The sequence below is a fragment of the Schistocerca americana genome, chromosome 2 (assembly GCF_021461395.2).
Source record: "Schistocerca americana isolate TAMUIC-IGC-003095 chromosome 2, iqSchAmer2.1, whole genome shotgun sequence".
Lineage (NCBI taxonomy): Eukaryota > Metazoa > Arthropoda > Insecta > Orthoptera > Acrididae > Schistocerca > Schistocerca americana.
The window spans coordinates 1065763303-1065785756 of NC_060120.1; the positions used below are offsets into that span (position 1 = coordinate 1065763303).

At 43.4% G+C, this 22454-nt stretch overlaps 1 pseudogene; it reads right to left on the reverse strand.

Annotated features, from left to right (window-relative positions):
• LOC124594677 overlaps positions 1-21965 on the reverse strand; it is a 72871-nt pseudogene extending 50906 nt beyond the window's left edge.
• Between the last annotated feature and the right edge of the window lie 489 nt (positions 21966-22454).

Sequence of the window (22454 nt, forward strand, 5' to 3'; positions counted from 1 at the left end):
TGCTGCTCGAATTGGACAAGGCAACATGTCGAGTCTTTGCAGAGCACGTAAGAGTAAAACAGCGGTATGTGGGCGATTATCCTGTTGGAAAACAACCCTGGTCTGTTATTCATGAATGGCGGCACAACAAGTCGAATCACCAGACTGACGTACAAATTTGCACTCAGGATGCGTGGGCTGTTCACGAGAGAGCTCTTGCTGTCGTACGAAATATCACCCCACACCATAACTCCAAGTATAGGTCCATGTGTCAAGCATGCAGACAGGATGGTTGCAGGCCTTTAGCTGGATTCCTTCTTACAAACACACTAAGGCAGAACCAACATTCATCAGAAAACACAACAGACCTCCACTCAGCCCTCCAACGAGCTCTCGCTTGATACCACTGAATTCGCAAACGGCAGTAGTTTAGGGTCAGTGGAATTCACGTTATAAAATGTCTGGCTCGGAGCTGTCCTTGGGGTTATCCATTTGTAACGGTTTGTTGTGTCATCGTGGTTCAGACTGCTGCTCAAATGACTGCTGAAGATGCAGTGCGATGTGTCGGAGCCATACTTCCAAACAGATGGTGTTCCCTCTCGGTAGTGCCCCGTGGTCGTCCAGAGCCCGATCTTCTTGCGACCGTACATTCACGTAACCACCGCTCCCAGCTGTCATGTACTGTGGTTATATCCCTGCAAGTCCTTCTGCAGTATTGCAGAAAGAACCTCCAGCTCCTCGTAGCCCTATTACAGGACCTCGTTAAAACCCAGTGAGGTGTTGATAAAGGCGTCTTTGTCCCTGCAAGGGCAACGTTCACTAACATCAACTCACCGCGTATAATCTCAAAGATAACTAACCATTACGACCGCACGTATTTGAAGCCAACCCATTTTGGCTTCTCATAATAGTACTACTAGCGCAAATCTTAAGTGACAAGGATGCATTGTGAATCGACATCATCTTTAATATAAAGACACACGCTTACCATCTTTCGTTTACGTCGCAAAACTCCTTGGTGTTGAGATTTCCGTCAGTGTATAGGACCGCCTCTTCATCTGAGTAATAATCGCAATTTGGATAGGATTTTAATTATATCCGTTTTATTGGAATCCAAGTGGGTGCTCTTAACCTATTAATGGTGAAAATTTTCTTCCCCTTCAGGCTAGAATCTTGGGGAAGCAGGGCTGTTGTCATACGTGCTAATACACTCCTGGAAATTGAAATAAGAACACCGTGAATTCATTGTCCCAGGAAGCGGAAACTTTATTGACACATTCCTGGGGTCAGATACATCACATGATCACACTGACAGAACCACAGGCACATAGACACAGGCAACAGAGCATGCACAATGTCGGCACTAGTACAGTGTATATCCACCTTTCGCAGCAATGCAGGCTGCTATTTTCCCATGGAGACGATCGTAGAGATGCTGGATGTAGTCCTGTGAAACGGCTTGCCATGCCATTTCCACCTGGCGCCTCAGTTGGACCAGCGTTCGTGCTGGAAGTGCAGACCGCGTGAGACGACGCTTCATCCAGTCCCAAACATGCTCAATGGGGGACAGATCCGGAGATCTTGCTGGCCAGGGTAGTTGACTTACACCTTCTAGAGCACGTTGGGTGGCACGGGATACATGCGGACGTGCATTGTCCTGTTGGAGCAGCAAGTTCCCTTGCCGGTCTAGGAATGGTAGAACGATGGGTTCGATGACGGTTTGGATGTACCGTGCACTATTCAGTGTCCCCTCGACGATCACCAGTGGTGTAAGGCCAGTGTAGGAGATCGCTCCCCACACCATGATGCCGGGTGTTGGCCCTGTGTGCCTCGGTCGTATGCAGTCCTGATTGTGGCGCTCACCTGCACGGCGCCAAACACGCATACGACCATCATTGGCACCAAGGCAGAAGCGACTCTCATCGCTGAAGACGACACGTCTCCATTCGTCCCTCCATTCACGCCTGTCGCGACACCACTGGAGGCGGGCTGCAAGATGTTGGGGCGTGAGCGGAAGACGGCCTAACGGTGTGCGGGACCGTAGCCCAGCTTCATGGAGACGGTTGCGAATGGTCCTCGCCGATACCCCAGGAGCAACAGTGTCCCTAATTTGCTGGGAAGTGGCGGTGCGGTCCCCTACGGCACTGCGTAGGATCCTACGGTCTTGGCGTGCATCCGTGCGTCGCTGCGGTCCGGTTCCAGGTCGACGGGCACGTGCACCTTCCGCCGACCACTGGCGACAACATCGATGTACTGTGGAGACCTCACGCCCCACGTGTTGAGCAATTCGGCGGTACGTCCACCCGGCCTCCCGCATGGCCACTATACGCCCTCGTTCAAAGTCCGTCAACTGCACATACGGTTCACGTCCACGCTGTCGCGGCATGCTACCAGTGTTAAAGACTGCGATGTAGCTCCGTATGCCACGGCAAACTGGCTGATACTGGCGGCGGCGGTGCACAAATGCTGCGCAGCTAGCGCCATTCGACGGCCAACACCGCGGTTCCAGGTGTGTCCGCTGTGCCGTGCGTGTGATCATTGCTTGTACAGCCCTCTCGCAGTGTCCGGAGCAAGTATGGTGGGTCTGACACACCGGTGTCAATGTGTTCTTTTTTCCATTTCCAGGAGTGTAGATAGTTCTGTACCCAGATTCGTTGAAGCTGATGTCGCAACATAACGTTCACCATTCTGCCGTTGTCTCGGCTAACTGCAGTTGGTATTTGTCATAGTGAAGATGAAATATTAAAGTCTGTAGCAGTTGTTGCTGCTGTAGGGCAATCAGAGCAGCGCGATATTCACTGAGTCTTCGATTTATGGAGTTCTTGCGATGTAGCAAGATATCTTAGGACGTCCTGCGCCAGATAGTTCGCAGTTTTTTCTCCAAACAGACCTGGCAACGGGCAAGAGAGTAATTATGGAATCGGTTCATATTAAGAGTCTGCCGACTTGTTTCATATTGTATGATCTGTCAGAAAGGAGGTAACATAGGTGTTAGCCCGGATTTTTCTGTGGGTCGCAGACAGAAGCGGCTCATATTTATCTTTGCAAAGTACACAGCTTCTGCAAGGATGCCTCATGTCGTCGAGCCACCTGTGAACAACTTTTTACCAGGCTTTCCAAAAGCAGTATCATTTGGACATGGTTGAGTCTCAAGTCGCTTGTGGATATCGCCGCTTTGCTGACTTTATTATCTTGAACTGGATAACGAACGCGAACTGCGATATCTATTGCTTGACATAAAGTTTCATCAGTTCAGAGTATATTCATATTGGATATATGTATATCACGAATGTACAATAAAAGACCATGTATAGTCCCAGCATTTTGCTGTGGACTGGAGCCAAGTGGACTGTCTAAAGCAAAAACTTCATCAGTTTGGTGCAGGGCTTACCTGAAGAATCCACGAGCTACGGAAACTAGTACAGCTACCCCAGTGTCCACCAAAGACCAGAAGCGGCCAAGAGGGAAGAGAAAGCATGTGGAACACATACTTTTGAGTGTGAATCGAAATTCCCGAAGATCTCCATGTAAAATTTTGTAATCTGTAAACCCAATAACTGAAACCGGTATAATATCAAATACGGGACGTGCGGTTCTAGAAGTGTTAGTTGTCATCTGCCGGAGTGAGAGCTTCAAATAACTTTCACATAACACTAGAATCTCCGTTCAACAGCGAAGGGAATGCATATCGCAAAGTTGGGACAGAAACTCTCCTCGTGGTTGGGTGCGCAAAATTATTAGGTTAGGTGAAATGCAAATCAAACGTAACTGCTAGTACACACAGATGAAAGTAACTAACGGTGGTCCAGTTAGCCTGATAACTGCATGCTTGCACAAGGTGTCAGAAATAGACGCGCCGTTCTTAAAGTCATTCAGCATAGCCTAAATTGAATTACACGGATGCAGCTCAACTATACCTTAGCGGAAAGGGGCTGGTTTCATACAGCTAGTACAAACCAGGAAATGTTCACTTACATTATCGACTGTGAGAACAAGCATTCTTGTAAAGTAATGTTAAACCGATCATCAGATAACTGCTCCGAAAAATTTGTTTCACAACAATCACGTGAGAGATACAGTTTAGCGCTGCTGACAACAAGTAAAGTAGATGACCCTAAGTCCGCCGACAAAGAGACAGTGATTGGCGAACATGGTTAGCGATGTTGGTCACCAAGAGAAAACATTTATAAAGAAATCAAGGGGATCATTCGCAAATATTGGAACCGATAGACAGTTCTACATAAAAGACGCAATAGAACACTTACTCCAAATTCCAGAATCATAGACGAGTTGTGGCTGATGTTCAAACTCACTATAGATCTCTATGTAGCTAATAAAAATACGATGATGCCCTGTTTTGGTTAAATAGTAAGCCTACATTTTGAAATTGCTGCAAATTGAATTTTGTTACACCCTTGCTAAGGAACAAATACAGTATCACTTAATACAGTCTCTGACTCGTTGGCTCTCCATGTTCTTGCACTGCTTAGCATGATACAGTCGTACATCTTCTCATTCGTTGCCAGTTCCCGTCAAAGTTTACAGTATACTGGTCACGTAGACTCTACCGATAAGATGTTTCGGTTTGGAGGGAAATGATCGATTCAGTAATTCAGTTTGCAGTAACTGGACAGCTCACTCTTGTTTTCACATCATGCAGGGGCTTTTGACGTAATTGCTGAAAATTTAACAGAACTTCATGGTCGATTATTCTTAGAGTTCATGTTTCCAACCTATTAGTCACGTGGAATGTAATGCTGTTAATATTCCAAGTAAGAAATGTTATTTCCAGCACATGACATACATTGTCCCTCCAAATTTCTCTCCGATAAACTACCGTAGTTAAACTGTAAGGTCATAAAACAAAACATCGGTTCTTTGTAACACAAATATTACATAGCTTACCAGAGATGTATGGCGCCTGCTTTTTACGAAGTTCAAGCCTGATTACGGTTTGGAAATTGTAGTATATTCCTAACAGTCCTATAAAATGATCGTCGGCAGCTGAAAATGCATACGAAGAAACAGCGACATCTTACGAAGAAATAAACACCACTATCAGTAGCCAGAGGAGATGTAACAGTCTTATCGCAGCTTATCACTGCCCCTTGTAACGTTCTTCTTGCAAACTGAAGTCATGGTCCAATCAATGTTAGGTTGTACTGCTCATGTGCAGGATGCTATGACCGATTCACCTTGAGACCACCTCTTTCCACTATTAAGGTGTTCATATGTAGCATCAGTCTACTTTCCTCCAGAACACACAGTTTCATTGATTTCTGTCTGTGCACGTTTCATGGTATTCATTCGTAATATTTCTTAATATTTCTAGGTTTCGCAATTTTACATATTCCATATAGGTAAGAAAAGGGGGTCGCTACACTTTCACCTCCGTAATTACAGCTACTTTTCAAGATCATCCAACCACCCGCTTCCCCCATCCGAAATACAAACAGATGGATCATTGTATATAGGAAATGTCTTAGGATTTTTGATAGGTTAGCGATTACTAAATGTTTTTGTACTAAATCTGTAGTACCCTTTGCATATACGTTCACACCAAGAAAATAACTCATTCCTTATTATTTTTAGGTGTAGTTTTAATAATTCCCAATTTAATTTTTAGCTTATAACATAGATCTGCATCTGCATCATCTATTTCTTTCTCCAGCATGTAACTTGACAAATACAGAGAAGTACTTTCTGGAATTCTAATACATACCAAAATTTCTTCCTGTAAAATAATTATTTTGCGCTTTCAACTATTAGCTCCGTTTCTTTCTGCAGTTCCTCTAGGCGAGAGGATTCGAAGATTTTAATTATTCCTCTTATTTTTTCCATTATGCTTTTGGTAATGCATACTACATCTTCAGTGTGTGTGCCGGCATCTCCTCGGTTCCACATTCTTGGGGGAATTGAGTATAGAACTTCAGTGGTAGGACAACCTTCGTTCTGGAGCACATTAACTGATATCAAATTGATAGGCAAATTAATTAAGTAGTGACAGTTGACTTATTTATGACATAAGCCTATTGTTCTGCTAGGTTGGTTTTTCATGTAATCTCTCCCCCTTCCCCACCCTCTCCCTATTGTCCTGTTAATTGTTTTATGGAGGTTGATTTATGACTCCCTGAGGGTAATTCATCCTTCTGAGAAATCTCTCACACCTTCCCCTCCTCGTCCTCAACCGCTCCAGGAAATCCCCTCAGGATACAAACACTTTCGATATCTAACTAAGGGATTAATAAATTAAATTGAACAATTAATTAACCTCTCCTCCTCTGGGAAAACTACCAGGTGCCTTTCCCTCTCCCAGATCCCTTCGCCTCCCCCACCTGGAATTAGGAGAAAAAGACTTAGTTGATTGTCCACTTGTAAGGAATCGATTGGGGCGTATCGAACATTTTTAAATAATTGATGGCACGCAAGGGAGTATGTGTAATATAGTTATTTATTCCTTTAAAGAATCTGTCAGAAAATTTACTGTAGTGTATGTAATACTGGTTCTTTAAACAGTTTCTAGATGACAAGGCAGTATGGAATTTTTAAACATTTATGGCGCAATTTTATTGTGGTCATACGTACATACTGTCTTAAACACTCATCACACATAGGGGCAGATTGTCCTGAACATTTATGGCGAAAAAGCCCTCGATCACGTCACTGAAGCGGGACCAATCTCACTGCACAGTGCATGCCACAAGTCAGGGATCGTCGCAACTGTGAGACCGCACTAATCCTCTGCAAACAAAGAATCAGGCAGTGGCATCCCTTTCAAAATTGATATCAGACTCATTTCTTGCCTCTCTCTCCCTCCTCCCCCCCCCCCTCCCCACGTCTCTCTCTCCTACAGCATCTGTTTCAAGTAATTACTTTGTGTGAACTAAAATATGCAAGCACACACAGACCAAAATGTCCTCCGCCGACCCCATCTCATCCATCCCTCGATGGCCCCCACACCTACCTGGCGCTGGTGGTCGCTATATCTACTTGTCCTGACACTTCCATAGCTAGGGAAACCGGTAACAGATGGAACAAAGGCATTTGAGACAGAGTTGTTAGTGTGTGTTGTGTGCTGCACTAATCCCTTCTTTCTCTTGAACAGATTAGTAGATACCTGGAAATCACCCAGCTGTGGATGTCTTGAAAGTATTCCCTTCCTCTACTGGATTGATTTACTAATTAATTAAATCAATACCAAGTTTTACCTTGTACCCGATTGGTGGATACTAGGAATGCTACATTTAGTGCGATTCGACCGCATAAGGGCCCGGTTTCCAAACTATTCCGGTTTTTTTTCCCTTGGCTCCTGTTGGTGGGTACTGGGATAGTTGGGTCATTTGGTAGGAAATCTGCTACATTGGAGGTAGCTGAAAATTTCTAATTTCTGCTGAATTGCATGCCATGTCATTAAACCATGTGCGGAGGGGTTCAATCAGTATCTATGCTCATAATACCACTATCAGGAACAATAAATTTTTCAATCGGGAATTTGATGGTGTGGTTGGGTTTTTGAAGCACTACATAATCCCTAAGTTGGTTTTCTCAGCTGCAGCGACATGAAGAAGGAGAAGGAATGGTCTACGATGTGGCAGGACAGTAACAACAACGAATACCATCTTTCCACTGCAAGACAGAGTCCACTGGACGCTACTGAGGAGCAGTATATATCACATAGTTAAACCGTGTTCCATTCTGCAGTAGTAGTTACCACAGCTAGGGGTCGGAGATCGCTGGAACAGTAGTAAATCCGACGCTCTCACTTCGGGAAGTCCACATGCAGCGCCCCAGGCCAGAAACCGCGCAGCACTTGTTGCCACCGTGTACTCACGTCTCAGCTACCGCGCCATGTCAGCAGCCTGACTAGACCTATCACACAGGAATGCCCAGCTGTGGAGGCGTCTGGGGACGATTGGAAAGGCAGAAATTTGGAATTTATCAATACCACCAGCGCCACTTGTTAGTGATTGATATTGAATCTTCTCAAATATGAACATAAAAGTGGGATAATAGAATGAATACGATCATGAATGCTGCCCAACACATACTGAGTACTAGTTGGTTATTCACCCACCTAGAGGGCGACACGGTTTACCCCACATGACTGGTTCATGAGGCTTAGCGATGATTTGCACATGAATCCAGAAATGTCAATTCATTCTGACCACCGGCTACCTCTGCCAACACCCAGAATACAGGCAGGGTCGTCCTAAGAGACCAGCCTCATATTTATCAGTGTAATTACAATTAAATATTACAATGACATTTGACAATGAACAAAGTATTGGAAATGGCTCCTGCTGTCGGCTTTGGCTATACAATTCTTATGAGTCGAAATAATTTTCCACAAGAAACCTTTCATCCCCTTTATGGCAATCAAAGCATTTAAATCGAATTTTTCCGGATCAGTTCTATATCTCCCTTACAACCAGACTTAGTTACTTTCGTTGGTCATGTCGGAACACTGACCACAGTACTCTTAGACTCTAAAACATACACATCTGTGATTGTAGTTTACATGTGTACATGTGTGGTGCGAATGTGGACATCAGAAAAAATTATTTGATGTGCACACTCGCACCAGCTTGCTGTCATTTCGCACTGCACAGCACAGTGGCAAGCGCCCCCCACCTCCCCCCCCCCCCCCCCCCCGTCCCTTCGCCACATCGTCGTTATCACATACCTTTTGTGGAATAAAGGGTCTAGTTACAATTAAATAAGTCCTCGTACCTTTTTCATAAGGGGCATTCAAATGAAACCCGGTCACTTGTGTAAAGAAACGGTAACGATTTTATTAACTCAAAAATGTAGTTATACACAGCAAACATACTCAAAAGTAGTCGCCAAAACTATTGGCACATTTATCCCTTTCGATTACATCCTTGAAGAAGCTGTCGGATCCAGGCCTGGACCCAGTCACGTATATCGTCGTCCGTTGCGAATCGATGTCCGCGAATAGCTTGTTTTAGAGGTCCAGACACATGAAAACCACACCGTGAAAGGTCGGGACTGTAAGGAGGAGGATCCAGCGTTTCCCACCGAAACTGCTGCAATGTCGTCTTCACCGCGTTGGCCGTGTGTGGGCGGGCATTGTCATGCTGGAGGATAAACGCCATTGGAAAACATGCTTCGGCGTTTCGACTAAATGTTTCGTCTAAGGTTCTATAAAGTGTCTTGATAATGCTGGGCATTGATGGTGGTTCGCTGTTCCAGGAACTCGACAAGCAGTAAGCCCTTGTGGTCACATAAGGACATCATGACCTTACCAGAACTGTTGTTCACGGCCTTTGATTTCTTTGGAGGTGCGTGCTCTGACGCTTTCCGGTTCAAAATGGTGACACCATGTTTCGTCACCTGTGACAATACGCGAAAGAAAGCCGTATTTCGTATATTGATAACGTTACAGATGACTCAAAGACAGCGCCATTCCAGTACTGCGCAGTTCGGCGGTCACTTGGTGGGGAACCCACTGCGCACAGATTTTTGGAAAGTTCAAGTGTTGATGCATTATGCTGTGGGCGGTGCCCACGCTAATACCCTGTGACCGATAGAGCTCGTCCACGGTGATTCTGCAGTTGTCCCAAAACAAAGCATTCACTTCCGCAACCGTTTCCGGTGTGATGACACGGTGAGCCTGTCCAAGACGAGCGTCGTCTTCCAGTGACACGCGCCACTCAAGGAATCGTTTGCGCCGTTCCACGACACTTGAACGACTCATCTTACACAGCCTTCATTTGTCGATACATTTCGATAGTGGACGATAATATTTGTGACCACCTTCTCTTTGGCGAGCAACCACGCTGGCACTATGCAACATCAAACGGTGACCACGCGTCATTTGAATAAACCTCATATTTCCTCGTCTTCGCCACTTCCATGAAACCGTTTCGTGCTTTTGATACTTGTAAATCAAACCAACACAGTGGCGTGTTATGTATTCGGACCGCCATGTTGAAGTTCGTGTTAGTGCATTTGAACCTTATATCATGTTTAAACGCATAACAATCGTAGACCCAACACCCAGATCACACAAGTTTCTCGACTAAGACATCATTGCAAGTGCTGTATACTACAGTGCGTCCATTCGGGGCTAATTTTCAAGGGCCAAGTAAACCGCTAGAGAAATGTTTGCATACAATAATGTTATCGCAAAAGTGTTTGGTATCGGCTCTAAGCACACTTTCCCTTGCGAAACACTGCACCTGTTTAACACTTTGGAGGAGGTACACGCCGAGACAGATCTGATGCAGCTGGCAAAAATTAGTTTGTTACGAAAAAAAAAGAACCCAGCGTACAGTATGCTTCGTATAATTTCAATATTGATCGAAGTAATTGTAATCTCGCACATGTAACAAACAAAATCTTTATATGGCGCTGTAACAGGTTCTTTTTTTTCCGAAACAAAACTTATTGCTGCCCGCGGTGGCCGAGCGGTTCTAGGCGCTTCAGTCCGGAACCGCGCGACTGCTGCAGTTGCAGGTTCGAATCCTGCCTCGGGCATGGATGTGTGTGATGTCCTTAGGTTAGTTAGGTTTAAGAAGTTCTAAATTCTAGGCGACTGATGACCTAAGATGTTAAGTCCCGTAGTTCTCAGAGCCATTTGAACCAAAACTTATTTTTGCCAGCAAAATCAGTTCCGTCTCGAGGTGTTCCGCCTCGAAAGTGTTAAACTGGTGCAGTTTTTAGCAATAGAAAATTAAATATCGAACAGTTTTACGATAACATTATGGTGTGCAAATGTGTCTCTACCCGTTTACTCGGCTCTTGGAAATTAACGCCGAATAGAGGTACTGTAGTATATTGGACTCACAATGATGCCTTGGGCAAGAAATTTGTATGATATGGGTGTTAGGTGTACGATAGTTATGCGTTTAAACATGATATACGGCTGAAATCCGCTAACACAAACTCCAACATGGGGGTCCGAACGTGTAAGACGCCACTGTGATAGCTGGATATACAAGTATAAAAAATACGAAAGGGTTTCGTGGAAGTGGCGAAATCTAGAAAATAAAAAATTTGTGGCAGCTTTTTAATTGTAATTACATCCTTTATTCCTCGACAAAGATGTGATAATGACAATGTGGCGTGGGATGGGGGCAGGGGAGGGGGAGTCTGCTATTTGGCACAACGACGCCCAACTGGTGCGAGTGTGGACATATAATTTTTTCCGACGCTAAACAACTATAAATGATACTGCTGCTTGAACGTAAAGTTACTGTGGCTTATATTCCAACATGTCACCAGACTTTAGTGGGAAGTGCTCAGACTACTATGCACGTAAGAAAATTACATATGTGCATTTGTAAAGGCCTGATAGATTTGACATCGGTAATTGTAACTTCAATTCACGGGAGAGTATAGCCGACATAGGGAGGTGATAAACTCGTAAACAGTTACATAATACAGCAAATGCAGGGGTTCAACTGGATCTGATATAGTGTACAAACAGGGCGGGCAATATGGCTGCAACTAAATGGATCACAGAACGTCCTCTCATTGGCTCCCCTAAGCAGATCCTGGGATGTTCTTTGTGGCACTATCGGTGATGACTTTCTATTCATTTCGTCACTGGGAGCACTGTTGATCATCACATATTGCCGGAGGCCTGTGTTTTACAACACTTGTTTCAGAGAGTCTTGGAGGGGATGCAGCACGTCCCAGAAACGCTGACTCAAAATACCTACAGTCTATTCCCGAAATTGACTGGCCAGGAGATATCAAATCAAATATTTATTTAGAAATGAGGAGAATCGAGACGCCTAGTCTCTCTCTCTGTGTGTGTGTGTGTGTGTGTGTGTGTGGACAAAATTTTTCATTTCACCGATTGCTGTAAGGGACAGGAAAGGTTTTATGAGGAAAATTACGTCCACTCATAATAGTGGTATAGATATTGAAATTTCCAGAGCCGAAGCCGTCAACAGGAGCCATTTCCAATACTTTGTTCATTGGCAAATGTTATCAGACTGGTACGATGATCGTAATATTTAATTGTAATTACACTGATAAATATGTGGCTAGGACGAGTCTGCTAGCTGTCCAGTTGTTTGGCAGAGGTATCCAGTGACAGGAACTAACTGACATTTCTGGTTTAAGGCGCAAGCCGTCGCTAAGCCTCACAAACCAGTCCGGCGAGATAAAATCATGCCGCACTCTAGGAGGGTGAAGAGCGAACTAGCAAATATGTGCTGGGCAGCCTTCGTGATCATATTTGAGAAAATTCAGTATGAATCAATGACAAGTGTTGCCACTAGAGATATTGATAAAGTCCAAATTCCTACCATTCCTGTCGTCCCTAGACGCCTCCACACCTGGACATTCCTGTCTGGTATGCCAGGTCTGGCTGCAGACCTGGAGCGATCGCTGAGACGCGCGTACACGGCGGTAGCCAGTGCTGCGTGAGTCTCTGGCCTGCTGGGGCACTGCGTGTGGACATCCGAACATGAGGGCGCGCCGGCTTAACGCTTGTTTCAGCGACCTCCGACGTCTAACCGTGACAACTGCCACTATGAAGTGGAACGTGGTTCAACTATGTGATATATACTGCTCCTCAGTAACGTCCAATGGTAGGCCGTGTCTCCTACTTCTTCGTGCCGGTGTAGCTGAGAGAACCAACTTAGGGATTGGAATGCAGTATTTGGTGTTACGGAGAGTACTCTTTGTCACTGGTCCGTTACCTAGCTTGCATAATCTGTCGCCCAGAGCGAAGTCTCAACTGAGAGGAAAAAAGTGCAGGTGACCCCTGTGCATAAGAAGAGTGAAAGAACGGATCCGTAACGCTATGGAGCGAAATTATAAATCTCCTTTGGACAGAAAAGTTCCTGTCCGCAAATCAGCGCATATGTAGAATGCACCGCTCGTGAAAAATTCAACTTATCCTTTTCTTGTATGATAACCTGCGAACCATTGATGAAAGGCAACAGGCAAATTCAATTTTTTTAGATTTCCAGAATGCATTCCAAACATTGCCACACAGCGCTATGTTGTGGTTTAATGAAGGTCCGACAGTATGGACCAGTACCTAATACGTTGTTCCAGACGGCAAATGAGACGAGGTTATTATATGGAGTATGCCAGGGACGAGTGATGGAACCAATCTTATTCTCTAAATATGGACAAACGGTGTGATGGCCAAGGCAACTGTTTGCTGACTACACTGCAGTCTAAGGGACAGTGTTTTCGTAGAGTGTGTTGGAGGCTACAGGATGAGTCGGAGATCATTCCAATTTGGTATGATGAATGACAGCTTCCTACAAATGTCGAAAAGTGTCTGTTAATGCGGATGAGTAGGAAAAACACTCCTATATTGTTGGGTACATTGGTAGTGTTGTGCTGAAGGACAAAGACACGGCGATTATCCAGTCTGTAACATCTGTAAGTGCGGACATTCTTACGCATGAGACCTTTATGTGTACACACATCAGCGTGCTGGTTGTTGTTTCTCTGCGTGGAACAGTCTTCCTACAAACACATCAGACACTTTAGGACCTGAGGCTTTCTGCATGATCATACTGCACCACTAGGAGGATTATGGCTGTCAGTGTACACTATGCGTTTTGCGACCATACGTCAAGACTTCACACCCGACTTACTGCCCAAGGGAAAGACCGTCATTCACTGTTTTCTCTTGCAACATCTACTTAGAGATACTAACCAACTAAAAGATATGATTTGTAATGACTACGACTTTTAGACTGCAGTGACATAAATAAAGATGTAACATTCTTCCGTACGCTGTCCTCAGCCACCAGTAGAAATACCTGCACTTACATAAAGCAAGTCCGTCTAACTAAGGGCTTACGTTCAAAGGACGTCATTTTTCCAAGTAGAGAAGGAATTAGAATATTTGTTCAAAATATAAGAGGTATTAGAGACAAAATTAGAGAACTGCTTGTAGATTATTGGTATATCAGAGCACCACTTAAATAATTTAACACTTCAGAGGCTTCATTTACCAGGACACAGATTAGCTGGATGTTTTTCAAGGAGTTCCTTGCGGGGTGGAGGAGTGGCTATGTATGTATAGAACAGTATTCCATGTGAGTCCATAGACGTATCACAGCACTACACTGAACACATATTTGAATGATGTGCAGGGGCAGTTGAATTTAGTGACACTAAACTCCAAATTGTGGTTGTTTTTAGTTCCCCTAACTCTGGCTTCAGATTATTTCTGCTCAAGCTAGACAGGGTTTTTGGTTAACTTTGTAGGAAGTACCAGAAATTAATTACATGTGGTGACTTCAATATAAATTTTGTGTATGATGGTGCAAGAAAAGGATGATCATAGTCTCCTAAATTCGTATATTCTGATGCAGGCGGCGTTTTTTTTTTTTTTTTTTCAACTACGTTGCAGGGGAACAGTAGCACAGCCATAGGCAATATTTTTATTCATTCTTCATTACTAGATGGGCATTCTGTTAGTAAAAGGGTGAATGGCCTTTCAGACGATGATGCACAAATTTTAACACAAAAGGGCTTTTGTACTCAAACAAAAGTCACGTATACTTACAAACTATCTGGGAAAGATAATCCTACAGCAATAGACAGTTTCTTAAACCTCGTTAAGGAACAAGAGAGGCAGGATGTTTCTTGTGCCGATAAAATAGATCACAAATATGATACATTCCTTAACAGATTTCTCATGCTCTTTGAGAGCTGCTTTCCATTGGAACGTCCTAAACGTGGTACTAGCAGTAAAAGGCTGCCCGAGTGGCTGACTGGTATGATAAGGATATCATGTAAAACAAAGCGGGATTCATATCAAAATGCTAGAAGCGGTCACTATCAAGCTGCAGTAGCCCATTACAAACAGTAGTGTAAGGTGGTTAAAAATGTGATTAGGAAGGCAAAAACTATGTGGTATGTAAATAGAATAGCTAATTCACAGGATAAAATTAAAACCATATGGTCGGTTGTGAAGCAAGTGCCTGGTCAGCAGCACAAGGTCGACGATGAAAAGTCAGTTCGTAGTAAAAATATTTCTGTTACTGATAAATCAGATATATGTACAGCATTTAACAATCATTTTCTGAGAATTGCTGATGAATTAAATAAAAATTTAGTTTCTAAAGGGAATCATATAATTTTCTTGACAAATGTCTTTCCGAGATTGGTGTCTGAAACACTCCTCTGTGATATAGACAAGAGGGATATTGAGTCAATAATTAAATCGCTGAAGACTAAGGTCTTTCATGGTTATGATGGAGTGTCTAGCAGAATATTAAAGAACCGTGCTGCACATGTTAGCCCTGTATTTAGCCATATTTGTAATTTTTCCTTTAGGAATGGACAGTTTCCTGACCCACAAAAGTACTCAGTAGTAAAGCCACTTTAGATAAAGGGAGGAAGGGATAATGTAGATAATTTTAGACTTATTTCTATGCCATCAGTGTTTGTAAAATTTATTGATTTGCTATCAAATGTACAGTTCGGCTTTAGAAGTCGTTTACCAACTGAAAATGCTAATTCTCTTTTCTTTGTGACGTACTGGATGGGTTAAACACAAGCTTTCGAACGCTAGGCACATTATTTTATTTAACTAAGGCGTTTGATTGTGTTGATCACAAAATATTGCTGCAGAATTTGGACCATTACGGAATAAGGGGAGAAGCTCACAGTTGGTTCACCTCTTTCTTTAGCAACAAGCAGGAAAACGTTATTATTATCAATGTTGAGAATGGCTGTGATGTGGGGTTTGAGCGGGGTACGTTCAGGTGGGGGATGGCCCACTTATGAGTGTTGGGGCAACTCCTGTTCCTTATTTATATAAATGACATGCTATCTAGTAAAACGGGTAGCTCAAAACATTTCTGTTTGCTGATGACTCTAGCTTGGTAGTAAAGGATGTTGTGTCCAACACTGGAACGGTTTCACATAGTGCAGTTTATGACCTAAGTTCATGGCTTGTAGAAAATAAACTAACGCTAAATCACAGGAAGACCCAGTTTTTACTGTTTCTGACACACAATTCAGCAAAACCCGACGTTTTAATTTTACAGAATGGGCATATGATTACTGAAACGGAGCAGTTCAAATTGCTAGGTGTTCAGATAGTTAGTAAACTGTGAAGGAAACCCCACGTTCAGGACCTTGTTCAGAGACTTAAAGCTGCCATTTTTACTATTCGAACGGTATCTGAAGTGAGTGATCGTTCGACACGAAAATTAGTCTACTTTGCTTATATTCATTCGCTTATGTCGTATGGTATTATATTTTGGTGTAACTCTTCCCATTTTAAAAAGATATTTTTGGCTCTGAAACGAGTGGTTCGGGCAGTAAGTGGTGTAAGTTGACGAACCTTTTGTCGACCCCTGTTCACGAGTCTGGGTATTTTAACATTGGCCTCTTGGCCTCTCTCTCTCTCTCTCTCTCTCTCTCTCTCTATATATATATATATATATATATATATATATATATATATATATTCCCTATGTTTGGTTAATCGAGGACCTACAAACGACGGAGAGGCTCCGTCCCCGCCGCAGCCGCAGTGGTCCACAAACCCACTACGACTACCGCAGTCCACTTCACCCCTCCACCGCCCCACGTCGAACCCAGGGTTATTGTGCGGTTCGCACCCCGGTGGACCCCCCCAGGGAAAACTCACACCAGACGAGTGTAGCCCCTATGTTTCCATGGTAGAGAAATGGTGGTGTACGCGTACGTAGAGAACTTGTTTGAGCAGCAGTCGCCGACGGTGTAGCTGTGGGATTAGCCGAGCGGTCTCAGGCGCTGCAGTCACGGACTGTGCGGCTGGTCCCGGCGGAGGTTCGAGTCCTCCCTCCGGCATGGATGTGTGTGTTTGTCCTAAGGATAATTTAGGTTAAGTAGTGTGTAAGCTTAGGGACTGATGACCTTAGCAGTTAAGTCCCATAAGATTTCACACACACACCGGTGCTCTTTCCCACCCGGAAAGCCATGCGTTAGACCGCACGGCCAACCGGTCGGGCTTATATATTCCTTACTGTCATTTCTTGTTAACAATATTAGCTTATTCCAAGGAATAGCAGCATTCACTCAGTTAATACTCGGCAGAAATCAAACCTGCATTTGGATCGGACTTCCCTGACTCTTGTGCAGAAAGATGTGCAGTATACTGCTACGTCCACTTTCAATAAGCCACCACTCGAATTAAAACATCTTAGCAGTAATACACGCGCATTCAAATCGAAACTGAAGAGTTTCCTCATGGATCACTCCTTCTATTCTGTCGAGGAATTCGTTAAAAAATTAAGGTGATTCTTGTCGTATTGTTGATCGCCTTTACTTAAACTTATGGACCGACTTTTCCTGATTCATAAACGTTTGATTTTTGTCTGTTATTACCTTTATGTTGTAATTTCATGTACTGACACCTTCCATGACCATGGACATTAGCTCCTCAGTTTGGTCCTACGGAACTTGATGTGTAAATAAAAATAAAATAAATTACACCCGTTACGCTCTGTAAGTCTACGTGTAACATAGCAAAGCGATATGAAATGAAACGAGCAAGTAGTGTCGGCAGTAGTGAAGGCGATTTATCGATTTAAATTTATTGGAAGATTTCTGATGAAAATTTTGCTCAGATATGAAGGAGACCGCGAATAGAATAATTGTGCGACCCATTCTTGAGTAGTACTCCAGTACTTTGGATCTCCAGAAGTTCGGATTAAAGGAAGATATCGAAGCAACTCAGAGACGGTCTGTTTGATTTGTTACTATACACTCGAGAAACACTCAAATATAGCAAAGATGCTTCGTGAAAATAAATGGGAATCCGCGGAGGGATGACGCTTTCATTCCGGTAAACACTACTGAGAAAACCTGGACTCTACAGAAGAATTTCACTAATGTGAATATAGAAGCCAAACGTAACGTTAATGTAAGTCTTGGTCTGTTTGCTTACCGACATTAGCTAACGTGTTTTGAATCTCTGTGAACATGACAAGTTCAGACAATAGAGTTTACAGTATTACAGTCCGACAGTCGGACTTACTTGTTAGCAGCAAGAACTGTTAATACATTTTGCAAAAGACAACGTACCGCTTGTGGAAACGCTGATGAGCACTTGTTCATCAAATACCGCTCATAGGTATGAAACCAACATTACTAAGCTCACAAGTAAACCAAGTGAAAATATAGCACTTCTTTCAGGTCTTACTATAACCGTTAGTATTGTCCATAGCAGCACTGGTGATGCACAAGTGGACGAGGGGTATCGTCTTTGATTAGTAACGAAAACGGCTTCGGTCCCAAGTTCGAAACTGTTTAAATATTGATTAATAACCAGCATTGGCGGCCGAGGACTTCCGGCATAAGAATCACCCTCATTCTGGCAACGGTATTGTCAAAGAGGGCGGTGCTGCGGACGGAGGTTCAGGACACTCTCTTGACCTCGGGTTAGGAAACTGCTCCTAAGGGCGAAAGAATCAACAATATCAAATATCCAAAGTCATGCAACGTGCCAGCAGATGAAACTACAACAGAAAAGTAATAACAGATAAAGATCAAATGTTTATGAACCAGAAAAAAGTCAGTCCATAAGCTTACGTAAACGCAATCAACAATGCAGAAGGCAACGGAAATCACTGGATTAAACACACATAACGTGTATCCACAAGATATATAGCCTGTAACTGAAAAAAGTTTCATGATGATCTCTCCATTGGAAAAAGATTCCGGAATAGTCCACCATTCGGATCTCCGGTAGGCGACGGCCAAAGGGGAGGTGACCGTGAGAAGAAGGTTAGATAACCAACGAAAGGATAACGTTCTACGAGTCGGGACGTAGGTTTGTCAGGAGCTTGAACGTGGTCGGCGAACTAGAAAATCTGAAAAGATAAATTCTAAGGCTCGTTATAGAATAAGATTAAAAACAGCCGACCAGTTGCAATTGGTCGGCTGTTTTTAATCTTATTACGCGGAACCGTTGCTGTTGCGCAGCTATGTTTAAAATACTGAAATTCTTGCTCGTTATAGACATAGTAGAGGCCAGTGAAGTGAAATGGAAAGAAGAAACGGATTTATTGTCAGATGAGTATAGGGTAATATCGCACGGCATCAAATGGCTTAGCGGGAGTAGGATTCATTACGAATAGAAGGTAGGACGGAGAATGTGTTACTGTGAACAGTTCTCTGACAGGGTTGTTTCTATCCGAATCGACAGCAAACCAACACCAACGATAGTTCATGCGTCAACGCCGACTTCGCAAACTGAGTATTAAGAGATGGAGGAAGTATATGAGGAAATCGAGCGGGTAATACAGTACGAATAGGGAGATAAACATGTAACAGTAATCGGTGACTAGAATACAGTTTTAAGGGAAGGAGAATATGGGCTTGAGAAAAGGAATGAGGGAGGATAATGACTGATTCATTTCTGTAATAAATTTGAGCTAGTAATAGTGAATATTCTGTACAAGAATCGCAAGAGGACGAGGTATAATTGCAAAAGTCTGTGTGATAAGGGAATATTTCAATTAGATAACGTCATACACATACAGAGATTCCGAAATCAGATACTCGATTGTAAGGCGTACCCAGGAGCAGATATAAAGTCAGATCAGAATCTAGTAGTGATGAACAGTAGGCTGAAGTGTAAGATTTTAGTCACGAAGAACCAATACGCAAAGAAGTGGGATACGCAAGTACTAAGGAACGACAAGGTACGCTTGAAGTTCTCTAAGGCTGTAGATATAGCAATAAGGAATAGCTCAGTAGGCAGTACAGTTGAAGAGGTATGGACATTTCCAAAAAGGGGCATCAGAGAAGTTGGAAAGGAAACATTGGTACAAAGAAAATAGCTCCGAAGAAACCATACTTCTGTTGATCGGTGAAAGAAGGAAATATAGAAGTGTTCAGGGAAATTCAGGAATACAGAAATACAAGTTGCTGAGGAATGAAATGAATAGGAAGTCCAGGGTTCAGGGAAATTCAGGAATACAGAAATACAAGTTGCTGAGGAATGAAATAAATAGGAAGCGCAGGGAAGCTAAGACAAAATGGCCGGATGAAAAATGTGAAGAAATCGAAAAAAAATGAAGGTCGGTAGGACTGACTCGACATATAGGAAAATCGTAACAGCCTACGGTGAAATTAATAGCAAGGGTGGTAACATTAAGAGTGCAACAGGAGTTCCACTGCCAAATGCAGAGGAGAGAGCAGATAGTTGGATAGGGTACATTGAAGGCCACTATGAAGGGGAAGATGTATCTGTTGTGATAGAAAAAGAAACAGCAGTGGATTTAGAAGAAATAGGAAATCCAGTATTAAAGTCAGAATTCAAGACAGCTTTGGAGGACTTAAGATCAAAAAAGGCCGAACGGATAGATAACATTCCAGGAGAATTTCCAAAATCCTTGCGGAAGTGGGAACAAAACGAATATTCAGGTTGGTGTGTAGGATTTATGAGTAGGCTGGTGACATACCATTTGACTTTCGGAAGAATATCATCCACATGGTTCCGAAGACTGCAAGAGCTGACAAGCGCTAGAATTATCGCACATTCAGCTTAACAGCTCATGGCTTAAGAAAAGATAAAGTCACCAGAGAGGAAATCCTGACATGTTGGTTGAAAATGGAACCACGACTAAAGAAAAATCAAGCTACATTCATAGGATTTGTAGACCTGGAAGAAGCTTTAGAGAATGTAAAATGGTGCAAGATGCTCGAAATTCTGAGAAAAATAGGGGTAAGCTATAGGGAGGGACGGTTAATATACAATGCGTACAAGAGCCAGGAGGGAATAATAAGAGTGGACGATCAAGAACGAAGTGCTCGGATTAAAAAGGGTGTAAGTCAAGGATGCAGCCTTTCGCCTCTACTGTACCACCGAAGAATCAATGATGGAAATAAAAGAAATGTTCAGGAGATGGATTAAAATTCAAGGTGAAGGGATATAAATGATAAGATTTGCTGATGACATTGCTATCTTGAGTGGAAGTGAAGAAGAACTACATGATCTGCTGAACTGAATTAATAGTCTAATGAGTACAGAATATGGATTGAGAGTAAATCTAAGAAAGACGAAAGTAATGAGAAGAAGCAGAAATGAGAACAGCGAGCAACCTAACATCAGGACCGATGGTCATGAAGTAGATGAAGTTAATGGATTCTGATTCCTGGGCAACAATATATCCAGTGTCGGACGGGGCAAGATGTACATCAAAAGCAGACTATCACTGGCAATAAGGGCCTCAATTTGTGGAAGGAATTTCTGAGAGGGTACATTTCGTGCACAACATCGTGTGGTAGTGAAGCATGGGCTGTGGGAAAAACGGAACCGAAGAGAATCGAAACATTTGAGATGTGGAGCTACGGACGAATGTTGAAAATTAGGTTAAATGATAAGGCAATGAAGACGAATGTCTGCACAGAATCGGAGAGCAAATGGATATGTGGAAAAAATTCACATGGTGAAGGGACAGGACGATAGGACATCTAAGACATCAGGGAATGACTTCCATAATACTAGATGGAGATGTAGAGGAGACAAACTGCAGAGGAGGACAGAGATTGGAATACATTCAAGAAATAACTGAGGACGTCGGTTGCAAGTGCTACTCTGAGATGATGAGTTTGGCACAGGAGAGGAATTCGTGGCACTCGGCATCAAACAAGTCAGAAGACTGATGACTCAAAAAAAGTAGCATTTGAGGATGACCTATGAAGGCTGAAAACCAGTTACGATTGTGTCATAAAAAAGTGATGAAGTTAAATACAGAATAAAGTAATACCTTACTCTTAATACATCACATTCATTTCTATATGACACTGAAACCAACGCAATTTCTGTTTCAGAATTTCTGGGACAGATTTTGAACCTGTCCAGTTTTGAGATGCTGTACCGAGGCTGCTGGTTAATTAATTACCTGGACCCTGTCGATCCTCTTGTCGAGGCCGACGACCTTGAGCCCCCTCCTGAGCAGCGCCCGTGCGGTGGCGGCGCCGATGCCGGAGTTGGCGCCCGTCACCAGGGCGACGCGACCTGCGCACCGCTCCATCCTGACAGCAAGTGGCGCGCCTCAGCGGCTGTTCGCCTCCAGAGGACAGGCGGCCCGCGTACGTCCGGCAGGGCAGCTCGTTATTGCCAGATCGCAGTCCATTCTACTCTCTGCCGGCGCGCAAACAGATCTGTCTGTCCGATGGACGACTTCAGTGGAACGCTTCAACGAGTAGCTTCTAGAACCTGTAACAGGTACAAGAGCAGTTTTTGCCTTATTCAAACCGACATTCGGTTTCACCGCAACTGTATGTAAATAAATAAATACGTAGCAGCATTTGTTCCAAACAATTTCTTTTCCGACGACCGGTCTGTAAAGCTACACAACGTCGACGGAGTAAGGTACACATTCGAAATGAAAGCATCGTTCTACGAGGGGCGTTCAACAAGTAATGTAACATAGTTTTTTCTCTGTCCCTTTCTGTTGAAAACATCAAGAATCTGGAATATCACGCTTCAGCTTCTGTAGTTTTATGAAGTTTCAATATGT